Source organism: Candoia aspera, chromosome 1 (assembly GCF_035149785.1).
Source record: "Candoia aspera isolate rCanAsp1 chromosome 1, rCanAsp1.hap2, whole genome shotgun sequence".
Taxonomy (NCBI): Eukaryota; Metazoa; Chordata; class Lepidosauria; order Squamata; family Boidae; genus Candoia; species Candoia aspera.
In genome coordinates this window covers 222,918,748-222,940,095 of record NC_086153.1, presented here as the reverse complement: position 1 = coordinate 222,940,095, position 21,348 = coordinate 222,918,748, and positions in this window count along the sequence as shown.

Sequence of the window (21,348 nt, the reverse complement as noted above, 5' to 3'; positions counted from 1 at the left end):
GTTTTATTTAAGTTCTGTTATGGATTCATGTTGTGTTAAAACAACATGAACAAGATCAAAGGAACTCTAAATTTGGCAAAAGTATTTTAGATATGCAGCATGTAAAGTGGTGAGAAAGAGATGAGTAGATCTTACCCACTTTAATCAGCAACCACATCATTGATAATGGATGCTAAATCATTTCCATAGGCAAAATGTGTTGAGAGAAGAAAACTGTGTTTAAAAATGTGGACAGACAAAACAACTTTAAGCTGCTTCAGCTATGGGCTAGAGATGAGACATAGGCAACATCATGAAAGCATAACATGGAAAAGATAAGCAGGGCATCTTTCTGTTGGAGAACCTGGGGCTGGGTTCTTTGGGGGCATCTAAAGGTAGAAATACCCTTCCTTACTGGGGAAGGTGGAATACTAGAAGAGAACAAGAATTTGCAATTCCCTCTTGCTGTTTCTCAAATCCCCGCCCCCCCTTAATTGGAAGAACCTGCCAGTTTTTGCCCTTTGTACAGTATGAGCCTTCAGACATTTTTCTGCTGATGCCTTTTCTACAGAACTGAAAATACCACAAGCTGCCTCATGGCCATTACCCTGAACAATTTCTTTCTTCCACAACATTATTGTTTTAAATATCTTTCCAAACAGTCGGTGATTCTCAGTGGTGTTGGCCTTCCTTAACCATGCAAGTAAAACACTATCTGACTCTGCACAGAAAAGTCACTCAGTAGCAATTCTCTTAAAGAAAAGTTGAGAATGTGCTCACGTGCACTAACTAATTCTATAGAACTTGAAATATGTCTTATTCCCTTCTCCAGGTAAAATCCAAGTAACATGTTTCACTGTTTAGCCCATACATGTTGTTGTTTATTCGTTTAGTCGCTTCCGACTCTTCGTGACTTCATGGACCAGCCCACGCCAGAGCTTCCTGTCGGTCGTCAACACCCCCAGCTCCCCCAGGGACGAGTCCGTCACCTCTAGAATATCATCCATCCATCTTGCCCTTGGTCGGCCCCTCTTCCTTTTGCCTTCCACTCTCCCTAGCATCAGCATCTTCTCCAGGGTGTCCTGTCTTCTCATTATGTGGCCAAAGTATTTCAGTTTTGCCTTTAATATCATTCCCTCAAGTGAGCAGTCTGGCTTTATTTCCTGGAGGATGGACTGGTTGGATCTTCTTGCAGTCCAAGGCACTCTCAGAATTTTCCTCCAACACCACAGTTCAAAAGCATCGATCTTCCTTCGCTCAGCCTTCCTTATGGTCCAGCTCTCGCAGCCATATGTTACTACAGGGAACACCATTGCTTTAACTATGCGGGCCTTTGTTGTCAGTGTGATGTCTCTGCTCTTAACTATTTTATCGAGATTTGTCATTGCTCTTCTTCCAAGGATTAAGCGTCTTCTGATTTCCTGACTGCAGTCAGCATCTGCAGTAATCTTTGCACCTAGGAATACAAAGTCTTTCACTGCTTCTACATTTTCTCCCTCTATTTGCCAGTTATCAATCAAAGCCCATACATAGTGACAGTTTAAATCATCATTCAGAACCATGATGTCTTGCAGGAGGAGGAAAAGAGAAAAAGAGGAGAAACACCAGATATTTTTTTTATTCTGCACTCTAAAGTTAGATTTGAAGTTATATGCTCAGGTATTTCTTTACCAGGGATGAAATGAACAATGTCTGAATAGAGAATCTGTGCCTTTAGGTGGTGAGATTTGATGTTTTGAAAATGAAACATTGGTGTCGCTGAGGGGAAAAAAAAGCCAATGGTGAGTCATTATTTCATAGCCTTTCAAAATTATGGAAAAGACAAGTGACGGCACTGGCAGCACAACTCCAAAAGGCACATTCAAGTGTGCAAATGACCACCATATTCTCTTTGAGGTTTGCTGTTATTCCTGCAGCATCCTGACCTTCCCAGCTCCTACCAGACAGTCCCTAGTGTGCATTCGAAATGGCAGACTCTAGAAGTGTGCAAATTGGCAAAGAGCTTTGCCCTTCAAATCAAGATTCAAGCCTGTTTCCAAGCACTGTGTTGAAGTATTGAGGTGCCCTGATTGTAACTGATGAAATGGGCATGGTCCTTTCTTTGCTAGGCAAAAGTGGCTTGGTGCTTTACAGTGTCATAGTGCCTTGCTGAGGTGGATCCACCACAAACCACAGACAGCCAATGAACACGCCATGTTGTGTCTATGAGAACATGACTCAGCATAGTCCTATTTCTCCATGTGATTAATCAGAAAGATGGAGAGGATGCCTGAATGACTTGCCAGCTCTGCCCTGCCATTAGCTGGAAGGTGATGATCTGCCGTATGTCTTTAACCCTTGATTAAGACAACTTTGTTGCTTTTCTTCCTGCATCTGAAGAACAAAAATCCCAGTGAAGTCTTCCTTCAAAGGTGCAGATGCTTGTAAACACGTCTTTCCTGGAGGGAGATCCTTCTGTTGTGTAAAGTCCAATTCATATTTAATTCACTCTTTCCCCACTCCTCCAAGTTTCTTGGCAGCTTTGTAGGCTCTCTACTTCATTCCCATCCTAAAGTTAATTCACCCTGCTGTCTGGCAAAGCATATTTTCGCTGTGGCTATCTTACTTCTCTCTGCCCATTCTGCTCTATTGAAAGATCAGCTGTCAAACATCAGACTAGGTTTCGGAGATAAGCTGCTCACTTCTCTTCTCCCACCCAGCCAGGTTGGTTTGACCACAAAGGTTTTATGCTATCCTTACAATAGAGAAACAGAAGGATTTAGGGAAAGGGGGAGGCATTCTTTTTTCCTGTGAAGGCATATGGCTTTGCAGGGGTAAATGGTCTTCTTGCTTGCATCACAACCATCGTCAAAAGGTTTCACACCTTGTAGAAAGCAAGCAGGAATTCTGTTAATTTGCTGTAGCCTAAATTATTTAAATCTAATCCTTGCTCAGAGCAGGAATCCAGATTAAAGCTCCTCTGACAGATGGCTCCCTGATATCTACTTGACTATTACTCTTCCATCTAATAAGACTCTTCCTTCCTATGCCTTATATCCACTATTCCCAGAGTGTAGTCCTCTGGGATGTAGTCCTCTGGGATGATAGACAACAAGTCTTATAAATAAGTATTCCCTGACTGGCCCCTAGCTTTAATCCATCCTTAGCATCCTCTTCTTAACTGCTTGATGGTGCACATGCCATTTTTCAGAGGAGACTGAACACCAATAAGGTCCAGGTAGCTCTGACTTTTCTTTATTGCCATCTTTACTGAGTTGGGTATGCTGTCTCTTTTCTTTTGAAAATATTTGAAGAATTCATTTCATTTGTTCCCTGGATCCTTCTTCAGCTTCAGCTGATGCACAGTTGTAGCCTTTGAGATATAGTCTCTATTGTTCTGGGCTTTTTATGTGTATTATTTCTTGGTGACAGATCTCTCTGCCTCCTTCATGAGCCCTTTTTGTTTTCAGATCTTCATTAAGGGTTTTGTGAAAAAGAAACCCTGGGTTTTTTCAATTACTTCCCTTTTTTTCCCTTCATTAGAATTATCTTTATTGGCACTGTTTGAAATTACATTTCTAGGAACTTTATTAAAATCTGCTTCCTTGAAGTCCCAGATATGCATTTGACTGCACTCAGTTTTACCTTCCCTCACAGTCAAAAACTCCAGTGTTGCATTGTCCTGTTCCCCCAATATTTCTCTACTTCAACTTCCTCAAATAAGAATTTCTTATTGATTAGTATCAATTCCAGGACATCTTATCCTCTTGTGGCTTTTACTAACATCTGAAGGGAAAAAAAAAAACAGCTGTCAGTTTTGATCCAATTAAGATCAAAGAATAGGATCACTGATTGGCTCATAATTTTCCCTACAAGTTATTTGCAGTTTGAGATTAATAGATATGAAGACACTTCCTGGACTGGTTAGTAAGGATGGAAGGGAAAAAAAACTGGTGATCTGGAAGTGTCCCAGTTCTGAAAAAGTCTTGCTGGAACTTCCAGTGCTCTCATTTATCACATCTTCTTTTCTTCTTAATTCTCTGGGAAAATATCACGCATATATTTGCAAGGTAATTTATTCTGCAAGCTTCATTTATTTACATTCCAACAAATTCTGTCTAATCAGTCTGGTTGTTGCATTAGTTCCCATTCCCTGAAAGAGGGCTACATTAACTCATAACAAATGGCATTTCAGCCTCTGACATTCATCACTTCAATTAGGCTTAAGTGGATCTGAGTAAATATGTGATTAAATTAGAGCAAATCCTGGGTAAAAGCTTGTTTTCCGTTCTATATTTTACACTGTAATTAGGTAAGATAGCAAGGCATTCATCATGATGTCTATGAAAATCATTCTTAAGAGCTGCCAGAAACTGCTACAGGATAAGAACAAGGCTCTAGTTAGAAATTATGCTTTCATTTGAAGAAGACTCAAACAACTTACAGATTGAAATGTTAAGGTATGTATATTGCTTGAGAAAAGTAAAATCCATTGAAACTATGTGGACATTTGACACTCTTAAAATGTTCATTCTGCAGCTAATTGATGGAATGGAAATGGAAAACTCACTGTGAAGACTTATGCTAGCTATGTGTGTAAATGTATATGATTTAATGCACAGGGAGAACACTTCCAGTGCAATTTTAGAACATGTATAACTTTCTCAGGAAGAGATGCAAAGGAAATGTGGGTTTTTTATTTTGTTTTGTTTTGTTTCATTCCAAGCAGAAATGAACTGAGCTGGTTGGGAGGACCTTATGTCAGTTGTTTTGCCCACCTCTATGGAGTTGGTTTTATTTTTTTTTTAACATGTAAAAATGTTTAGATTTTTTTAAAGGAAGGTAAAATAAACTTTCAGAAGAAAATGATAAATGATGCTATGAAATGCAGTCAGAATTCACCTTAGAGCAAGGGCAGAGAAACCATAATCCTCTCCACAGCAGAAACATTTCCTTCTGTTTCTATGTCTATAGGAACACTTTAAGGTGCAACATTTTTTTAAAAATAAGTTTTTTTTAACTTAACACTACAGTGTATAAACTGCACTCTGTTTCTGTATCCCACAACTTCCTTAACTGGATCAGTAGAAGGTGTTTATTAGTCTTTTAAGGGTCAATTGACACAGTCAACCCTCAGGGATTAAATGTGGCCCAAAACAGACCCAATTAACTCCATGCAGCATTCCTGTCATGAAAATACCTCAACACTGTCAATTAATTAGGATGTAAAGAACATAGTCTCCCCAAGTTGGAACATGCTGAATTGCTTGAGAGCCTTACCATCCTTTTCTGGACCATTCTGATCTTGCTGTGGTGAGGGTAGTTCAGCCATTTTCAGGTCATTAATTTGCTGAGCTGCAAGCAGTTTGTGACACTCTGGGCATGGTCCAGGCCTCAGACAGCTCTGTTTTATCCAGAATACAATGTGTAAAATACCATAAACCACTTCTGGTTTAGTAGATTAACTGCCAAGGCATTCCCATCACAGTGAAAGTCTGAAGGAGCAGCCTCATGACCTGCTCACTCTCTCTGAATGTGGTGATATTCCTTTTTGTCTTTTTAGATTCTTGGCTATGACTCAGTTATATCATTATGCTGATATAATATAATGAATATGGGCAACCCAAAGGCTGCAGCAATTGCCATTGTATATGTTTAGGGGAGAAACATACTAGATACTTAACCACTAGACCAACCTGGCTAGAAACCAGGAGACTGAGAGTTCTAGTCCTGCCTTAGGCATGAAAGCTGGCTAGGTGACCTTGGGCCAGTCCCTCTCTCTCAGCCCAACTCACCTCACAGGGTGGTTGTTGTGGGGAAAACAGGAGGAGGAAGGAGTATTTGGTATGTTTGCCACCTTGAGTTATTTATAAAAATAATAAAGGTGGGATAAAAAAAAAATCTCCCCCCCCCCAAATCTTTATTACAGAAAAGACCAACATAAGGATAGTGGGGAACAGTCAGTTATGCTAGATATTTAGATACTTACATGCACTAAGTTGAGCATCCATATAAAACAAGAATGTATGTGTGTGCATACATCCTACATGAACATACTGTCCACATGTCCAGCTGGGAAGAAATATATAATTAGCTAGTATATTGCTGTTAGACAGAATCCAAATCTTAATGCATCTGTGCAACCAGTTGCGTATGCTCCTTCATTTTGATATTGATCCAAGAGGCAGGCTGAAGGTCCTACTTATCTTAGAGGAAGACCTTTATATGCCCCTCCTGTGCCACTACTGTTTTGGATGATGTGATGAAAGCTTTTGATCGTTGTTGTATTCTCTTGATTCCTGGGGCAGTGACATGGGAATTTTCCGTCAACACACAGGTTGTTGTAATCATAGCAAAAAATGATGCTGATTCCACAGAGACCTGAATTTTGCTAGATGGCTTTGACATTAGATGTAAAATAAATACTACTAGTTCTACTTCTGAAAATAAGCCTTGTCAGAATCATACCCTGGGGCCAAAGTGTAATACTCCCTTCTGAAAAGCAAGGCCTGCGTTATCAGTGACCACATACAAAAGATGCCATCACAGGGGTGCTACACCAACCAAGCAAAATTATTGAAAGCCTTATAAATTATATTAAGCAATTTCACTAGGGTGAGAAAAAAAAATGTAAATGTTGAGGATAGCCTGCCAGACCAATTCCTGGCCATTTTTCTCATTTTAAGGTCCTTGTTTTCAGGTTCTTCCACTGTCTTGGATTTGATTTCAGATTCCCTAAATAGTAATAGGAGCACATCAACATACTCCTACTTCCAGTTGCACTTTCCTTAAATCATGAGAAATTAGACAAGTTTCAGGATATATATCTATTTCTATGTCTGTCTGTCTGTCTGTCTGTCTGTCTATCTATCTATCTATCTATCTATCTATCTTTGAGACCATTTGACCTAAGCCAATTTAGATGTTCAGAATAGGTATGGTACAGCACCATCAATTTAGTGCCTGCCTGCCTGCCTGCCTGCCTGCCTGCCTGCCTGCCTGCCTGCCTGCCTGCCTGCCTTCCTTCCTTCCTTCCTGCCTTCCTTCCTTCCTTCCAAGTGTCCAGGAATATATTTATATGCACATTTGCAAAAAATACCTTGCAGAATAATCCAAAATAGGTAGAGACCTTCTCTTTTAGCTGCAAAGGAAAAAACATATATTTTGCATGAGATTATTCTCTCTCTCCCCCTCTCTCCTTTAAAAAAAATTCCCAACTATTCCAGCTCCAAGTCTGCTATATTTTTGTAATGGTATGTGGGAATGACCTTGGGAGACAGGTGGAAGAGCTACAGACTAGACAACAGTCAGACACAGGGCAACTGAGCCTGCAGAAGGAATGTGAGTGTGGCTAACATCTCAGAAGGGACCCTCCCTAGTTTCTTGGATTGTAAAGGGAGAGGGGAGAGATTTACTTTCAAACTTGCAAGTTTCTGCTAATGTAACCTTACAATAAAATAGAGCTAGTTCTTCTGGATATGTTTCTCATTTGGACTACTGTACAAGGCTGACAATTTTGTCCCCCATTTCAAAGACTTTCCTCATATGCTCCTTCTCTTCCACTGTCAGAGAAGCTACATTGATGGGCCTTCCCGCCACCACATAGAGGGGAGCTCTGAAGTCAAATCTCCCTCTTTACCTACAAACTCCCTTTCCATATATTGAGTGTTCTGTATTTTCAGACCTTCAGGACATCCTCCAGAGGACTACAGGATTACTGCTTAAAAAAAGATCTACCCAAAACAAGAACAACAAAATACTCTGGAAATAAACAATGCTGTCACAGTGGCATAAACTGGGATTTATTAGAGTTTCCACAAAGTTAGAGGGGCCTGTTCTATAAGTATTATACCACTCTTTAGATACTTCAATCTCTTAGTAATCCCATATTCAAGGAATATTTTTTCTGTTGTTATTTCAGTGAATGAAAACCATGTGTGAGATATTTCTCTGATCTGATAAACATGAAGATGATTCTCTTTTAAGGTGAAAACAATAAAATGCAGCATGCGTTATACTTTAGAAGCCCAGTGTTTTTTCTTTATTAGCTTGCTTGCTTCAAACTAAAAGATGTTGCCCTTGATAAACAGTAGAAACTCAGTAATTCATGTTGTATAAAAAATGCCACCATTCAGGTTCTTATGTCTGCCTTTCTCCAGGACTGCAGAATATAAATATACATAGGAAATTTAGGTGGAAGATGGGAATAAAAAAGTCAGATTGTAACTTCTGTATTTACTACATTAAAAAAGAAAAAAATATATCTAATATGTATGGAAATTTTTATATTAAACTGGAAAGTTTTATGTATTGATTTACTGATAGGATCCATATGATTAGTGCAAGAGCAGGCAAAGAAAAATATAATACTAAGCATAAAACACTCTTTTTGCAGACTTTCAAGGATCCAGTATATAAAACTTCTTCTAGTAGGCCATGAGCTCTCTAATACCTCTAATAAATTCATTCAATTTGTGTCCCATTTTTCCTCCAAAACCTTAAGCCAGAATACATTGCTAGTCCTTCATTTTTTTCTCCATGATATAATACTGGGGCTTAGGCTGGGCTGAGAGAGTGTAACCAGCCCAAAGTTACCACAGGAGCTTCCATGGCTAAGAGTAGATTAGAACTTCAATCATCTCATTCCTAGTCCAATACATTCAGTCACTACACCGCATTGATTTTATACCATACTACAAAGGTACACAACTTGAGGGCAGGGTTGCCTACACCCCTTGCCCAAAGCCTTTGGTGTGGCTTTCAAGGCTCAGCCAGAAGCTGTCAAACAAATGTTATGTTTAATGTGATGGCAGGGGAAATGATTAAACACACAAGAAGTCATCACAATACCTAAATTATTCTAATCTACTTTTTATTATGCCTATGGTTAATGAAGCTGGACCCAATCCATTTTTGTTTTGATCCTGCCCACTTTCGAAGGGAAGCCCCCAGCACTCCATGGAAAAGCTACATGCAATCCTTGCCCCCTACAAAGAGATTCCCCTCCCCATAATGCATCAGAGCCACTGTTAATGGCAGATGTTAACTTAGCCTTTTGAGACTGCTTTTGGAACATCTCCACTGTCTGTTTTCATCCTCCCCAGGGGAACAGGGTTATTACCCACAGGACTAGGGAGGCTCACAGCCAACTGTTGTCCTGTGGAAGCCCCTCCCATTTGCCCTGATTCCCCTCCACCTCTGAAAATAACATAAAATAAAATTCCCATAAATATTTTTTCCATTGTTCCTGTGCCAAGAGCATCCCATCTGCCACTTTGAATTTGCCCACAAAAGATCTAACAGTTGAGGCATTTCAGAATTTAACATTTCAGGGAACAGAATTTTATTTATTTTTTTACATTTTTTAGTGAGGACCATTATATCCACAAATAACCTGATAGGTTTTATGGCAGAGTGTCATGCGCTGCCTGCCTCTGAATAATACTCAGACACTGGTTCGTGGATCAGGCTCTGATTTATTCACAGCGCAGTTACAGCGTCGGAAGAAAAAAGCTGAGAGTGACAGGAGCGCGCCGGTGCGGGGTTTAAATACCCCGCGCCGGTCAGCGCCCCCTCACTCGCGGTCACGTCACCCCCCTTTGTCCAATACGTTGCCCTGCCGGTGGGTGAGGGGTTGTGAGGCCCCGCTGGCGTTCCGGGATCGCCCATCATCGGGTTTTCTATTCATCCGGTGATTGCTGTCAGCTGGGCGATCTCCGTTGTATTGGCGCTGATGGCTTGGGTGTGCTCCGTGATCCGTTTAGTTATTGTTTGTTGGCCGTTAGTCGTTGTGGGTTGATGGCTACTTATCTTGAGCCCCTTCACCTATTTCCTTGCTATTGTCATGTGTGCCATTGCGCTGATGACTTCAGCTCAACGGCACTCATGACACAGAGGGACCTTCATGATGCAAGAGGATGAGAACTGGACTTTGGGATTATCCACCTGTACAGTCTGAGACCTGCTAAATAATGATGCAGCCATTAGCTCTGGCCTAGAAAATGGACCACACTTATTCTGAAGACCTACACTGGTAGCAGAAAGAAATACATTCGGGTATATGATTGGGTGCCATATACAGTTGAACAAGGTGTCATAGAATTGGAGGAAGTACTTTAATCTTATTCCACTGTGTTTAATGAAAAAAAAAAAAGAATTAAAACATCCCCAGGGTACCGTTGTCCAGTCTCTACTTCAACATGAAGAGTTCACCACCTTCCTTAATAATTGGTTCCACTTTCAAACTACTCTTACTCTTAAGATTTTTTTTTTAACCATCTAACTGGAATTTGCCTTTCTGGAACTTAATATCATTATTTTGAGTCTGGCAGTCTGGGATGACAGAGAGCCTGGGATGACAGAGAACTTCACATATTTGTGGATGTTATCAGTTGACTTTCATCAGTGCAAGTAGGGCCTGACCAATGAAGAATATACTGGAATTATTTTCTATTATTTAAAAGCTATATTTCCATGAATGCAATATAAAATTGAAAAGCACTGTCCTTTTCAAGTAGCAAAGTCATACTACTGATTCATATTCAGTTTGTGATCAACTTGTACAAATCCACAAGTATGCTGCATTTCAACTATTGAGCTTATTCTGAAATTTGTTTCTGCCTTCTAGATAGTATTAGTTGTGTAACATCTGTAAATCTGAGAAGCATTCTCTTCACTTTTTTCATCTGAGTTATTAAAGAAGCTGTTGTAGCACCTCATCTGAGACCTCAATACAGTTTAATAGGGACTTATTTATGTTTCAAGCAAGCTGTAGATCCATCTAATAAACAGGTTGTGGAATACTTTGTCAAATGCTCTGCTGAAGTCAAGATATATTATGTCTACAGATTCTCGCTGTCTATCAAGGAAGTTACATGCACAAATGAGATAACATTTGTACTATTCTGTATAAATCTGTACTAATTATTTATTGCAATTATTTCTATCCCACCTTTTTGATCAACAGTCCTCTCAAATTGTAAATCAAACATTTGTACATTAAAATATGATAATGTTTTTTCTGAAAACAAATCAATTTCTAAGGTTTTTCTCATGTGACAACTAGAATTCAGCTACAACAGACTTTTGCCTTAGATCTTCAGTGGATTCCTAGAATAATTAGTTTTATGAATCATAGCACTGTTTTCAAGGTGCTTAGAGATTTATCACTTTGCTCCCAATATCAGTAACACATGGGCTCCATTGGTCCTCTTTTTAACCCAGGAGGACAATTTGCCCTCTTGCAATCATCCGGAACTTCACAAAGATAATGGATTGAGACAGACCATCAGCAAGTTTCTTCAGTATCCCTAGAATGCAATTCATCTGGCTAGGAGATATGAACTCATTCAAGGTCAGTAGATATTCCCTGTGTTTCAGTTTTGGGAAGTTACAGGACATGATGCCTGGTGCAATAAAACAATTCCATGGCTCTAGAAGCCATGTTGGAATCAGGGGTGATTTTGCAAAGGAGAAATATAATGCTTAAACCTATGAAGAATATTTCATTATTCTGCAGTCCTTCTGCAAAAGAGGGGAAGAAGGCCCGGTTTTCAACAATTGACATATTGTTGCTGACAAATGGAAAGATGCCTACCATTCCCTATATCACTTATGAAATATAATTCATCAACCCAATTTCTAATGTGATATTACCATAGCTGGTTATTTCAATGCCAGTTAAAAACAAAATGAATCCTTTGTTTAAAGCTAGGAAGAGGAAAACATTCATATTGAAATTGGAATGTTTCCACAACCAGGAGGAATTATTATTATTATTATTATTATTATTATTATTATTATTATTAACCACTTCCTTCATTGAATTCAGCATTTCCCAAGCAGAAGTGATAACTCAAAAAAGTCAGAATGCCTTTCAAAATGAATTATTTATTTCACACAGTTTGCCAGGAAGAATAATCCTACTCCTTGCTTGGCTTTTCTACCTTCCTCAACACACCTGTCCCCTTGTGTTTCACTGGCAATTATAGTAACTCCTGCAGAAATAGTTTTCTATTGGTTTTCATCTCTCAGTTTTGAAACACACAAATGATTTGAAAGAAAAATGAAGGCATTTTTGGCTTCTTCATGCAAATATCTCTCTTATTGCACAGATTCTCCCTCCACATTTCTTAGAATAAAAGCACACTCAGTATAATGATTTCAAGAAAGCTGAAATAAATTATTCAGTTTCCTTCCTCTTTTTTTTTTCCTTTCTGGCAGTATCCAAAGGAATGACCAGCAGAGATTTAAGAAAACTTCAAGTGCCTCAGGCCAAGAGAGACAAATGAGTCCTGCATTTTGCGTATCTTAATATGTCTGCTAGGAGTCTATGGCAAAATGTCTTTTCAGATGGATTGTTCCATTCAGGAACTTTTATGCTGCAATCTGCAGCTGTATCAAAAGCAGGTGGTAAAGTCCACTGATGGGAGGCAGAATAGAATGGACTGTACCATTATAGTTTCAGGTGAAACTATATGTACATACAAACACACATAGAGAAATACACTTATGTACAAAAGCCACTCCTATTTAAAAAATAATAACATGCTAAATACATTCCCTATTATCCTCATATGAAAAGAGGCTTTTAATAAAAAAAACCAAGATATCAGATTTCCCCCACCCACACTCATAAATCTGTTTCATTCTCCCTCCTGTGAATTTTACCATTCCACTCTACTGCAACTGCACCCTGAACCTTCCAATAGCAGGTTGCATTTCAGTAAATCTGTATTAATACTACTTTGAAAGTAGTACTCCTTCTTTAAAGAAGAAAATGAGGATTAACATTTCTAAGTCAAAAAGTGAGGGGAGAAAAATTGGACTGTGGAGAGCTAACTTTGATTCTGAAGAAGGAAGAGTTTCAGGCACAAAGGGAGAGATACAATTGGCTGTGTTCCTGGAAAACCGAGACCAAGAATCAAGGCTGGCTGCTGATTTTGAGACTTGTAAGGGGAAAGCTTTGTGTGTAATACTGAGATACATAAATGCCTTAGTCTATTTTGAAGTTGGATAATTGTTTAAATGTCTTTATCAGGATGGTCTCTTAAAGGTTTAGACTGATGTTTTTGTTTTGGTGATAATGATTTTACCTTGGGTAAAAGGACATTAACCAAATGTAGATAATTTATCATTTGTTATTTTAATGGGCAGAGAGGAGCAAAATTTTAGTGAAGTAGGATAATATTTGAGTATTTGCTTATTAGGCAAATAATTATCCTAGAAAAGTTTTTTTTAAATTTTTTTAAGAGGGAGAGATTGTTTTAGAGGAGAATGTCATATAGAGATGGAAATGCTTTATAGAAATAATGTTTATCTTAGTTTAAATTAGAATAAGAGATTGATATTGGGTTATATACAGTATGTATCTTTGTTGTAGAAAGTCGGAAGCCACCAAGTAATAATCTTTTCTGTATTTTCACACTTTTTTAGTTTTCTTTTTTTCTTGTAGCATTCTTTGTTTCATTTTTTAGTTTTTATATAGTTTATGTATATGTTGAAAAAAATTAATAAAGCTTTATTTAAAAAAAGATCAGTCCAGAACTGAAGCACAATTCAGAAAGGTTCTTCAACTGGCTAAGAAACATCCTGAAAGTGAAACAATGTATCAGTAGAAAGGTAATATAATTAGGATATAACATTTTGATAAATTTGCAGGAGCAGGGAAACTAAATATATTGCTTTGTCTTCAAATACTGGAGGTATTTCAGGTTGTACTGTATCCTGCCATACAAAGGTCACTCCCTTTGAAGGTATCTTAAGTTTGAAAGACTGTCTGACCTGAATTGAGCTGAAGATAATAGGAATGGCTGGGGGGTAGGGGCAGCTAAAAGTGTTATTTCAGGATTTAGCACTAAACAGATCCTACTGTGAGATACACATTATTTCTTTTAAAATTATATTAATGGTTTTCAAATGTAGATGGATACATCTAAATTTGTATACAGCAACGTTTTTAAAACCTGTGCCTTCTTTTCTCTTTTTTGATGAGTGGCCACCCTAATTCAGTATTTATTACAGAGAGACTGCCATATATCACACTTAACTTGAGATTCTACTCATTAATTTGTTTTAAAACTGCATGCAGTGAATCTTGTTCCTACTAATTAATGGAACATCTTGCATATTATAGCTTCTTTGCTGCTAAAAGGTAACGTATAGATTGCTGAAACTCTTTTGATTACTGTGGAGAAAAATGATCTGGTTTTCAGCTGTTTAGTGCATCTCCTCTATTGTGGATCTATAAATTGTATTTCAAAGTTTGAGTTTCTTTTTAAATTCCTAGAGGGATTCCTATTCAATTTCATGCATGTTATCATTTCAAACTGCAAAACATTATATAAACTCAGATTCATGTATGGAAATAACAGCAAAAGAAAATGGGAAGATATCTTTTGTTTTTAAAGCTATTATCCCCAAATCTAATATCTCGGAAGCTAATAAACTTTTAGAGTTTGCCTGTTAATGTGGGCGCATCTTTAAAGTATAGGTATTATTTTCACTTACCAGAAATGAGTTCCACTTTACTTTTTGTCTGCCTCCCAGTAACATTGATGTTGAGAGTGTATTTGAAATATAGCTTTAATGTAACTTTCTTACAGCTGTAGTCCTCTGCGCCATTACCTGAGAGTAAGTTCTATCGAACTCTATGGAGCTGAATACTTAATAGACAGTAGTAGCAGGGCCGTACTATTAATATGTACACTGTTCTGCAGTCCAAACTAGCACACATAACATAGCTGAAAGTATGACTTCTCCAACTTCAATATATTTCTGTCAGCCTGTAAAGGTAGTCCAGACAAGAAGCTCTAACCATGAGTACTAACATGATCTTTATTGTAAGGTTACATTAACAGAATCTTGCAAGTCTGAAAGTACATCTCTTCCCCCCTCGCCTTTACAGTCCAAGAAACTAGGGAGGGTTCCTTCTGAGACTTTTGCCATGCTCCCATTCCTTCTGTGGGCTCAGCTGCCTCTTACCTGACCGTTGCCTAGTCTGCTGCTGCCGCTCCTCCTCCTGACTCTTAAGGACATTCTCACAGACCATTATAATTTCATATAGCCTGGAACTGCTGAAATCTCAGACAACCATGACTATGCTGATTCATAATAAAGGAAAGAGGATCCACAATAGATTACCACCTTAAAAGCAGATTACTGGAGGCTGTTACAGGCATTAGACCTGATTATGAAATTTAGAAGACTGCTTAGATCAAAACTAAGTCTATGGCTTTGTATCCCCAGTTGGAATAAAGGGATAATGCCCTCTACAGTATTTGAGTAAGCCATGGCCGCAATTTTTATTTTAGCATAACAGTCAGAGGACTTTAGGGATATATATATATATATATATATATATATATATATATATATATATATATATATATATATAAGTAAATAAATAACCAACCAACCAACCAACCAACCAGATCGATCTGCAAAGGACATATCATGTCTAAGCAGATTTTATGCTAGCGTTGATACAAGTTGCAGCCCATCGTGGGCTTCCCCCAGGGCACCCCTACTAACAATGGAGGTAGGACTACCTTCCATCACTATTAGAATACACCTTGCATTCTTGGGCCACTAATAAAAAAACATATATTGGAAAGCCTCCAAGAATCCCATCTTGCCAAACTCTGTTGTCTCCATTAGGTAAAGGTAAAGGTTTCCCTTGACGTAAAGTCCAGTCGTGTCCGACTCTAGGGGGCGGTGCTCATCTCCGTTTCTAAGCCTTGGAGCCAGCGTTGTCATAGACACTTCCGGGTCATGTGGCCAGCATGACGAGTCAGAACGCCGTTACCTTCCCGCTGAAGCGGTACCTATTGATCTACTCACATTTGCATGTTTTCAAACTTCTAGGTGAGCAGGAGCTGGGACGAGCAACGGGAGCTCACCCCGCCGCGCGGTTTTGAACCGCCGACCTTCCGATCAGCAGCTCAGCGGTTTAACCCACAGCGCCACCGTTGTCTCCATTACACAGCTGGAAATCAGTGGACTAAACTTTTGTCACCCATTTTACAAATGTATTCCCTACCATCTTTGGGAGAACTCAGATTTTGGAATAGAGAAAATACTAGAGATTGGCTTTTTGAAAGGGATGCTAATAAAGACTCAATTTCAGTACAATCATCCAAATTTTCATCCCGGGACCATCATTATAAAAAACATAGAAGCCTCTCCCAGTACCTGGTTAACATAACCAGTGTGTCACTGAGAAGGGTTTTAACATCCCTTCACCTGCAGCCCATGCCCTCTGCTATCTCGAAGGGAGGTTTTGTAAGCTCCCTGTCAAACAACGGCTCTGTCCTTGTGGTGTTGGTCAGGTAGAGGATGTTATCCATTATGTCCTCCACTGCCCCATTTACAACAAGATCAGGGCCAAATTATTAACAGCAGATGAACTCAAGGGCTCTGACCTTGAAAAACTGATTTATCTTCTTGTAGACGTGTTTCCAACTGTTAGCAACCAAGTTGCTACTTTTGCTCTGCTCTCACTTAATCTTAGGAAGAAATATTTAAGTTCTTAGTTGTAGCTCTGGATCTTTTTTGTTGTAACCTTTATTTTTATATTTAAGGCTTCTTTTATTATTTTTTTCTTATAATTTCATCATTGTATTGTTTTAATGTTATTATATTTTATTACATTCTTATGTTATGACCTGTGGTTACAACAATAAACTTCACTACAAGTTGCAGCCCATTGAGTTCCTTGCTGGAAAAGATTGTTAGAAAGCATTTATTTATAGCTTTGTTTATTATACAAAAGAATATACAGTATATCTGTGATATTTGGCACATAAAATCAGTCTATATTTGGGAAAGCTTCTTGAAAGCAGTTATTAAGAAAAGTTGGATTCAAAAGTGTAATTTTAGAAAGTTATGGACGTTGTGAGTAAAATAGTGCACCAAGCTTTGTATGAGACATACTATATTTCCAAACTATTATTGACTGTAGTTGCGATTGATTGATTGATTGATTGAAAAAAATGAATGGAACAGACTAAACACGTGACTGTATATGATGCTTGAAGTCATTAGTGGCCTGCTAGGACCACAGAATGGAGCAGAGCTTAACACAGCGGAGAAGCTGTGCACAGAAAAAGAATATTATCTTAAATAGCTTTAATGAGCATGTCAGAGAAACACAGGTTACTGATCTTACACACTTAGCCCTCCCAAGCATAAAGAATTACACACTTAGACAAAGTAGGTTTAAGATAAGTAAAACGATTCTTACTGACTTTATTATTGGTTCAGTTACATCCATCTTCGGTGGAAAAATGATGTTCATTGTCTGGAGTTTACTGATCACAGTCAAAATATTTCAAATTACATAGAAATTTGGCAAGGGCAATTAAAGCCTGCTTCAAGGTAATGTGACTTTGCTGGCTTGTTGTTCAGTTGGCATTGTCTTTTGTCCGTGGTTTTATGACTGTATTATTTTGTTGTGCCATGTGCTTTTATCTGTGAACTGCGCAGAACCACTGGGAGTCGGGTGGTGTCAAATATTAATTAATTAGTTAAGGGCCTAGACATCCATCATTATGACTCTTCCCAAATTATTTCATGTGCTCACCCATCAATCTGCTCAATAAACAAACAAACAAACAAATGCTCCCAGGAGGGCATTCCCCTTTATTTTATTCCTGGGTTAAATATTTGTTCCTGTGCATGGCATCTTCTATACTTTAGATATAGAAGCACAGTGTTGCTACAGTTGAGAAGTTATTCATGAATATTCATAGTTTTCAATCAAATTAAATTTTCTATGTATCTGTGGCATCCCTTGATTGCCTTTTACTTGCCTCTTCCTCTTGCTGAGGTGTTCAGTTTGGTTGGTTGGTTTCCACTTGATTCATGATAAATGCTGAGAAACAACTGGCAATCAGCCTCCCCAACTGTCTTGTCACTCTGGAATAATGCACATCCCAGGGGTCCTAGATTCCCACAGCTTTGGGCTTTCTCTCAGAGTGCCCCCAAAGTATAACTTTTAGAATGACAGAGGGAACACTATTAAATGCATGGAGTAATGACAGTAACAAGCTGGTTTGGTTTGATTTAAATAGAATTATTGCCTTGCCCTGCTCACTGTTGAGAATGTGTACTTCAGCACTGTGGGACGAGCGTTGTTACATTTTGCATCCTTCGCCACTGAAATCTCACCAAGTCTCACAAGGGTTAAAACCTTTTATGACCTGCTGATAAAACCATTTAACATTCAGAATCTACTGCAAAACCCTGGTTCTAATACTGGCTTGGATCCAGGAGTGGTTTGGGGGCCCTTCCCTTTTGCTGTACATGGAAGCTCCTTTGAGCTTTGCGCAGGACATCTTCCTGTCCATTTGGGGAACTGCTGTCCAGCAAACATTGACAAATTCTGTGAGTTGCAACCTTCATCACGTCTTGAGGATACCAGGTAGAAAATGATCTTAATTCCATTGAAAAATACCTTCCATTCACACAAGATAGTATACCCCTGATCAAACTCATGGGTGTAGGAGGTCTTTGTTGTCACATGGAACTTGTACAAAGCTCTGTTGTTATTGTGGGGAAAGGATAAATGGTTGATACTATAATCTGTTGCAGGTTGTCATCATCTTCCCTTTCTGGGAAGTATTAAGTAGTAATATCTTTGGGAAGAAAATATTGATCTCTTTTACTATTCAACTCATTATTTAGATTTTAAAGAAAGATAAATCATATCTAGAAAAATATAATACAAAGCCACAATTTATGTTTAATTGCTTTAGAACAGAACAGTGTGTTCTTGCCAGAAAAAAATTAAGCACATCACATTTACAAAGCTGTTTATGACATGTGTGAATTATTTAGGATATTAATATGCATGGCACAAGCTCACAATGTGAAATTGATTAAGTTTGGGATTGGGTCTCTGTCTTTTTATTGCATAACATATATACCCCCAAATTAAATCTCACTGCATTTTTATGGACTATATTTATGCCTCCCAAAAGCCATCATACCTGTGACCATATAATTTGTATGCACACTGCCCTATACATTCCACTTGATGTGACATTCCTCTGTTTTTGTTATACAGATAATTGGAGCTATTGTGTTCTTTGGGTTCAATATACTGTATGTCTGATAGAAAGAAAAGAGAGGCATGTGTAAAATTGCAGAAGAAAGACACAGAAGCTGAAATGGGTTATATAAATAAAGTTGAATGGTGATGGAATATGAAGAAAGGACATCAGTAGTATGGCCTTCTGGCTGGCTAGAACGTGCCTCTGGGATTCTATTTTTTATCCAGTGGAAAGAGTCTTGGACCAAGGGTGACACTGAATTTTCATTAAGAAAATGTGTTGGCATGAAAGGCAGAGGAGTTTGAGTGGATGTGAATATTTTCATATAGTATTCACTGTTGCCTGTCCCCAGCAGCAACTTCAGGGCAAAAGGATGTCAACATTTTTTCTCTCCTTTATTTTCAGTATTTTCAGTCTTCAAAAAAGCATCAACCCTGAACTACTGTAAGAATGACTCAGCTCTGCTGCTAAATGAAAACAAGGCTTTAGTTACAATTGATGTTTCCAATAAAACCCCACATTGATTAGAATATATATTTGATACAAAATATTATCTTTCCCATTTTGAATGACAGGCAATTAGGGACATGTAGTTTGACTCCAAAAACCTTTAGCAAGATCAGGAATAACTCAGCTGTGGTTCCATTAAAGTTCCAGATTGGCTTTCATAACACAGAATGAATTCTGCAGTGTATTATTTTATCTGAAATAAAAGTGTTATCTAAATACCTTTGGTTGGCATACTGGGACTATCACTGTGTTCTTACTATCATCCACTGATGCACATTTGGAATTATGGGACAAGCCTTCCAGGCAAGCTTTAGTTTTGTTATCAATGTTTAAATTGTTGAACTTAAATAATAAAAAAAAATATGCATATGTATTGTGCACTTAAACACTTGCTACATGTACCTGATAATGCTCTTTGGAAATGGTAAAATAATAATAAATTATCAAGGTTTCCATCTGCAAAAGTAAAACTCAAGCACACACACTGAATGAACTGTCTTGCATTTCTGATTTACTGAAGGTGTCATCTATCAAAGTTTATAAATGACAATGACTCTGAATGAATTAAGTGCTAATAAACATTTGGCAATAATCAAATGGCTGTATGCATGGATCTGTTTGATGTATGATGAGAAGATCACATGAAGCAGTCCTGAGGCTTATCCTTCCTTGAGTGCCTTCATAACAACTGAGCTCAGGAATAAGTTGATGCCTCTAAAATGCGAGTTTCAGCTCAGTCTGTATGTTGGTTGTGAGGTAACTGGAAGACAACTATATTTCATCACAAAGAGTTTACAGTCATATAAAATCCAGTGGCTGTCAAAGTGATAAATGGATTGACTTGTTATCTTCCCATCTGTACTGTTTTCTAGTCAGATTCCTATCATATTCTTAAGACTTTCTGTCAAACCCAACTCACATTGTGAAAACTAGAGTTACAATTGCCATCCTAGTGCTTCCATTTTCTTAAAAACAAACAAAAAAAAGGATGGGGAGTAAAAAGAGATAAGATTTTTCTCCTTAATCTTCAAGATAAATCAGATTCATCTCTGTGTGTACACACAACTAATGAACTTGTCCCCCCTATGGGAAAGAAATTTCATATGACTTCCTTAATAGTTATATTTTGAAAGGCAAGAGGTGTTGGTCTGGAAGTTGTGATCAGAAATTTTTTGCGAGAAAACTTCATCAGTTCCAGCTGAGAGGCTCTATGGCATGAGGTTTCTCCCTGATAACAAGAATACTTCATACATGCTTAGGGACACTCTCTTCCTCAATATTTATAACCTCTGCTATTTTCTTACTCCATATGTTTGACATCCACTTAGTGTGTCTGAGATCACTTATTATGACACTACATTCATCACTCAGCTGTTCCAGTTTTGACAAAGCAATACAATTATACATTGGAAACATTAGGATGCTTAGGCAAAAAAGATGAATAAAGATTACACTTTATAATCTTTTCCATAGGGATAAATTGGGGGATTTTTTCCTTTGATTTTTTTTACCACAGTCCCCAGCCAGATTCAGCCCATTTTCAAATGCAGTATTTCTTTGTCTAGCTTCTCCACCACCACATCTAATTTGATCCTGTTCTATTCAGTTTTTGGAGAATTAGCCTGCTAAAATAGAGACAAAGCGCAAGAGAGAGAGTCCTGAGCCCCTTTACATATTTTTTTTTTCAAGATTCTTTTGGGATGGAAGACAATAGAAAAAATGCCTAGAGGGTTAACTCCTATCCCACCAAGTGTAAGAATAACTGAACGCACTCAGTAGCTACAGATGACTGAGTATTAACTGGAAAACAGATGGTTGTGATAGAATT